This window comes from Trachypithecus francoisi, unplaced genomic scaffold, assembly GCF_009764315.1.
Source record: "Trachypithecus francoisi isolate TF-2019V2 unplaced genomic scaffold, Tfra_2.0 Lachesis_group17, whole genome shotgun sequence".
NCBI lineage: Eukaryota > Metazoa > Chordata > Mammalia > Primates > Cercopithecidae > Trachypithecus > Trachypithecus francoisi.
This window is the reverse complement of record NW_022681462.1, coordinates 95,400,327-95,407,107: the sequence shown is the minus strand read 5'-3', so window position 1 is coordinate 95,407,107 and position 6,781 is coordinate 95,400,327.

The window sequence follows — 6,781 nt, the reverse complement described above, 5'->3', positions numbered from 1 at the left end:
CTCGCTCTGTCGCCCAGGCTGGAGTGCTGTGGCCGGATCTCAGCTCACTGCAAGCTCCGCCTTCCGGGTTCACGCCATTCTCCTGCCTCAGCCTCCCGAGCAGCTGGGACTACAGGCGCCCGCCACCTCGCCCGGCTAGTTTTTTGTATTTTTTAGTAGAGACGGGGTTTCACCGTGTTAGCCAGGATGGTCTCGATCTCCTGACCTCGTGATCGACGTCTTGGTGGTTTTTCTTTGGAAAAATCATTAAAGCTCATGAGTGGCAGCCAAATGTAAATAGCACGTGGGACTAAATCTCTAGCTCTGACCTCTCCGTGAAATTTCCATCCCTTGGTCAGACAAAAACAACCCGCTCATCATTACTTCATCATTTCTAAAGTCTAAAGTCAAAATTGGAAAACATCTGTATTTTTTATGTTTGTAAATGTCATCACCATTCTCTCACTCATCTAGATTTTTTTAAACTTCTATTTTAAGTTCAGGGATACAAATGCAGGTTTGTTACAAAGGTAAACTTGTATTATGGGGGTTTGTTGTACAGATTTTATCATCACCTAAATATTAAGCCTAGTAGTAACCATTAGTTGTTTTTCCTGATTCTCTACCTCCAAAAGGCCCCAATGTGTGTTGTTCTGCTCTGTGTGTCCATGTATTTCCACCATTTAACTCCCACTTACAGGTGAGAAAAAAAAAATAGTCTCATGTCCAATCTCCCATTCTGTGTATGACTCATCTCTTTAGGTTCTTATTCTGCCTGCACTGCTCTTTAATATCTAAATTTGTCCGTTTTGTCTTGTGACTACTGTCACTACTTAAATCCAAGCCCTCACAAATTATCACCTGCACAATCTTAAAAGCCTTCTCACTGGCATAATTATGCAGCTTTATACCCTTCCAAGCCAGCTGAATTCATGATGGTCAGATGGCAATTTGAAGAGCAAGTGTTGAATTATCTTTCTCCAGTACATAGTTATGTTTATGAATTCTCCTTCTCCCATTGAAAAATGTCCAAGTTCCCCAGATAGGTTTTTAAAGACCTCAGATTCTGCACCTATTTCATATTTCTAACTTTATTTCTTCTTTTTGTTTGCATATCATTTGGGTTGAATGGGACTATTTTTCAGAGGGAGAACACAGAGGAAGACTGCTGTATTGAAGGAGAGAACCATGTTAGGAACAGTGAGTTGAAATAGAAAACAAATCAGTGAATTGAGGAGAAAAGAAGGACTTAAATAAAAACTTATTGATAAATGGGACCTAGAAGAACTAATTGCCAATATTTTATTTTCTTGAAAACACAAAATTAAGGTTAGCCAAGACAAAATTGGAGTTTGACCACATAGGACAGTCTAGCTGAGGATTACCTGAACATGCCATGCTCATTTGGTTACCTAAACAAGAGGTTGATTCATTGTAATGAGAAGAAACCGTGTTAAAAACATAAATACTCTATTTTGCCAGAGTGATACATTGTCCAGTTATTTTACCTTGGGAGAAGATCTGGGGACAAATTGGGGATGTTTTGTCCTGCAGAAAAATAATCAAATCGTGTGAAAAATAGTATGAATAAATCTAAAATAGTTAATTTAAGCTTTTGGAATTAAGATGCCCTCTGAGTGTGGTGTGGATCTGTTGGTTCACTCATTAATTGGTCAGGGTTAGCATAGGTAATAAACCACATGTTTTTGTATACATGTTGTCTTATCTATTCTGCTTATGAACATTCTTCCGTAGAAGAAACTTCAGACATGGAAATGTGCTAAGTTCATTTTCCTGAAACCTAGGTGGGTTAGACTTGCTACTTGTAATAGAAGCAGTGATTTGGTCAGGCTGCACTCATTGCTTTATCCTTAATGAGGGAAAGATTAATCCAGGCTGAGACTGGCAGTAGAATATGTGTCCATAGTTTGTTCCAGCCAAACTGAATTCTTTATTTTCCTGTCTCTAAATCATATTGTTTTTATGAAGCTCTTCTCTACACACCTCTATATTTTCAAATGGCACTTATAATTTAAGCATCAAGTCAAAGGCACTTTTTCAATATTTTTCATGGAATGAACTAATGAATAAATACATGCAAATAAACAAATTGATGAATAAATGAACAAAGGAATAAATGGATATAAATACATGAATTGACAGGAAGTTCCGGGAATAATATAAAACTGTATTACTTATATCCCAGACTTGTATAAAATGTTAATCCAATAAACATTTACAAAACATTCTCTTAAGAACTCTGGGTCAAAGAGAATAATAAAGCTGTTTCTGTCTTCCAGATAGCCTGACTTGCTCGAATAGTACAGATACATCTTATGAGTAATTTAATAAGGAAAACATCATTTTATCTCCAAATCTAAGGAAGTGTTTACTTTCACATACTAGACAGGATGGCTAACAGTAAAAATATCTGTGAGGGTTACTGGAGGTTTATTGACTGGTAAGAAAAGGATAGGATATTTAAGAACCAAAATATTAGCATTAAAAAAGTCTACAGATTTTTGTCAAATGAATAAGATAAAGTAGCAGTAAAGAGTAAAGAACAGCACTGTATAAATATATAAGAAATTGATATGTGTGCCTGCTTTGTAAAATAACTATTTCCATAGAATTAAATCTAACTGTTGAGAGAAAATTTAGCAAATACACAACTTAATAGTCAAAAGAATAGCCATTGATATAAAATCTCTTGTTTATTCCTTTGTCTTGTCATGACATAATTAAAAAATAGATACTAAATTTTAATTCATAAATTTATAATCTGGTCATTCACACCTGCTACTTTTGCTAGATAGGCATATATGAACATTTGTTACCAGAATATGGATGTCTTTCTGCCTCATTTGCAAAATGCCTGTTTATTGTGAGCAATTTCAATTTATAAAATTTTTTAAGAATCAATTTGGATTCCATTTTGAAAATATACTAGTGCCTTCCTCCCTAAGTCATAGTCAGTAAAATAAATTGTTCTGACTTCATGGGAATCAACAAATGAAATTGGTTTATAAACATAAGTTTAAGTTAACCCACAAACCATACAATTCTCATTGACTCACGAGCTACACAGGCGAGAGACCATTAAATACATGACCTGTATGAAAATACAGAAAGAGAAGGAATTCACTGTGGCTAAAGAGAAAGGGTAGAAGCTAAGTTAATTAATACTATGTGCTTGAAGCTTTTGAATAATTGAGAAAATTGGTGATTTGCTCTGTATGCTTACTTATATTCTGTTCTAAATCATGCCAGTAGCAAAGATTACCCCGTTCACAACCCAAATAGAGATTAAATATGTAATTAGTCTGAATGTGTGTAGCCCAGTGAAAAAAGCATAAGAAAATGGAAAGAACATGAAGATTTTAGGGGCACACACACATATACACAAAATATATGCTTTCAAATCCTTAGTCCAACATCATCTAGCTCTGAGATACTAAGACATTTTGCTGTTTTGAGTCTTAATTCCACCTCATATATTTTTACAAATATTGTTAAAAGTGCCCAGTATGAATTTGAGATGTCACTTAGTCAGTATCAGCTGAACCTGAATGTAATTTCAATTTTGATATTTGCTTTTATTCTCTTAGTAATATTTACTTATATCTAAATGCTACTTTTACACTTTCGCAATAAGTTACTGAAGATTCTTGGAAGTTAGTTTCTGTAATTTTCAACTTTTTGTGCCTCACTACACAGTTTTATATTTAGTAAAAAATGTGCTCTCAGGGTGTTTATTGTCTAAATGACAAATTATATATAAAGTTGATAACATACTAAAGTTTGAATTATGATAAGATAGAAATTATTTGTTTCAAATCCAGAGCAATCTGACAGTTATAGTCTAGTAATGGCCAACTTGCTTGTTTCAGATTATTTATTTCAATATAGATAATCAAAATTAGACAATTTAGATGAAGAGTATGCTTGAGGGCACTGGAGAGCTATCAGAACATTGAGAATTTGCCAGACCAGGATGCAGAAAGAAGGCAAGAAGAAGGGCGGAGGTTGTCCTTTTCCCTATGAGCCAAAATGGAGCTAAGAGGTGAAGGCAGGAGGAAGGGCTTTCTTCAGTCTCCTAAATCGTGGGGGAATAGGGGAAAAATTTAAGCTCAGAGACTTCCAGGAAGAAGATTATCTGGGTAAAAAAAATCAGACTTTGGCTTATAACCCAAAGGGTTATCCCATTAGGAAGAAAAAGTGAGCCAGGGACTTAAATCTGACCTCAAATAACCTTGGCCTCTGATAGCATAAAGGCAAACCTAGTTGCCTTAAAAAAAAAAAAAAAAAAAAAAAAAAAGCTCTTTCTGGAGGAACAGTACTATCCGGAGTTTGTAATTATTTGCATATTTTTTCATATATAATATCTAACAATTTTAAAAATCATTTGAACAAGTTGGAAAAAATAACAGAATACCAAAAAAAAAAGAAAAAGAAAATAAAGATCCAAAGGATATACAGTTATAAATAATCAGACACAGCCTTTATAATAACTATCCTTATTATTTTTAAGAAATTAAATTACAAGATTAAATATTCAGAAGAGAATGGAAAACTTTAAAAAGTCTAATATAAATTATAGAACTAAATAATAAATGATTTAAATAAAAAACCCAAAGAATGGGTTTAAAAAAATATTAGATACAGATGAAAAGAACTTTTGTTAGCTGAAAAATAGATAAACATATATCAATACTCAGTGAGAAAGAAAATTGTATTATTCCATTCTCACACTGCTGTGAAGAAATACCCAAGACTGGGTAATTTATAAAGGAAAGAGGTGTAATTGACTCACAGTTCCACATTGCTTGGGAGGCCTCAGGAAACTTACAATCATAGTGGAAGGTGAAGGGGAAGCAGGCACCTTCTTCATAGGGCAGCAGGATGGAGTGGGTTTACCAGCGAAGGGGGAAGCCCCTTGTAAAACCATTACCTCTCATGAGAACTCACTCACTATTAGGAGAACAGAATCAAGGAAACCGCCCCCACGATTCAACTATCCCCACCTGGTCTACCCTCAACATGTGGGGATTATGGGTATTACAATTCAAGATGAGATTTGGATGGGGACACAAAACCTAGCCATATCAAAAATGTTATGTAATATAGAAAAGAGGATAAGAAACATATGGTAGGTGGTAGGATGATGTGGTAGGATGGATTAGCATATAAGTAATAAGTAATTTGACTCACCGTAACTCAAATGGGAGAAGAGAGAGACAAAATAATGTGAGTATTTTGGGTGGGTTGTGAAAACAGAAAATGTTTCTTTTCTATGTGAACCGTTTGCTGTTAATATTCTTAATGGTAATGTACTTAGAGTCGTGTGTTAAGTGGCCAATTTTAAGCAATACTAGTCGAGGAATGTTAAAAATAATTTTTTTTGTTTGTCTTACCAGCTGGCAGCAGTGTGAGGATGGCAGAAATGTGGTCCACGCTAGTAAATGTTCTCATTTCCTTCCGGAGTGTGGTGATGTGATCAAGAATTTTCAAGGTAAGACATTGTTGGCGGATGTGTTGTTTTACATTTGGACTATAAAATACTTTGAAGAGTTAATTTAACATGACCAGAAGATGAAGTTTTTTTAAAAAATATTTTCCGGCATACTCTGGTTAAGAATTACAGCATATGGGCCGGACGCGGTGGTTCACGCCTGTAATCCCAGCACTTTGGGAGGCCAAGGCAGGTGGATCACGTGAGGTCAGGAGTTCAAGAACAGCCTGGGCAGCATGGTGAAACCTCGTCTATATTAAAAATACAAATATTAGTCGGGCATGGTGGCATGTGCCTGTAATCCCAGCTACTCAGGAGGCTGAGGTAGGAGAATCACTTGAGTCCGGGAGACGGAGATTGTGGTGAGCGAAGATTATACCATTGCACACCAGCCTGGGAGACAGAGGGAGAGTCTGTCTCAAAAAAAAAAAAAAAAAAAAAAAATTACAACATTTGAATTGGAAGCCAGAGTTCACACATGCAGCACAATGGATGCTGCAGCATCCTGAGTAATTATGTAGCCCAGCATTAAATAAAACAATACTATATATGAGATTTATGCTAAGTGAGTAGATTTTAGTCATTCTTGCCGCAAAAGCAAAAACAAAAAACAACAAAAAAGCGAGATGATATATATATTCATTTGCTTCACAATAGCAACCATTTTACTATATCTATTTACCTCGTAACATCATGTTGTATACCTTAAATGTATACTATAAAGTATATTAAAATAAATAAGTTGAATAAGATAGCTGAAGAGACAAGAAAATCTATACTGTTTCAATATCAGTATCTACCCTAAATATCTTTAGTGTAGACAGCATGGTCAGAGATTTTTAAAAGAAAACATTTTGTAATAGTAAAAGTCACTCAGCCAGATAGAAAAGATTTTGATATGTCTGAATGTAGAAATATATTTTTAATTTTGGAAAACACAATCTGACAGAACTAAGAAGAAAAATAATCCATAGTCATTAGTGGGAGGTTTAACACACCTTTAAAAATAAACTTTATGTTAAGAAGACAAAAAGAAATCTATACAGGAGCAATAGACTATATCATATAACCTAGTGTGTAGTTTGCTATACCGTCTAGGTTTGTGTAAATACACTCAATGATGTTTATACAAGGAATAATTAAATTGCCTAACAACGCATTTCTCAGAACATATCCTCATCATTAAGTGACACGCGATTGTTTTTGTGTATCTTCATCTGTGAAGTGCTATTCAGTTGCCTTGTGCATATTTTTTGCTATGTTTCCTTTCTTTGCCTTAGTGACTTGAAG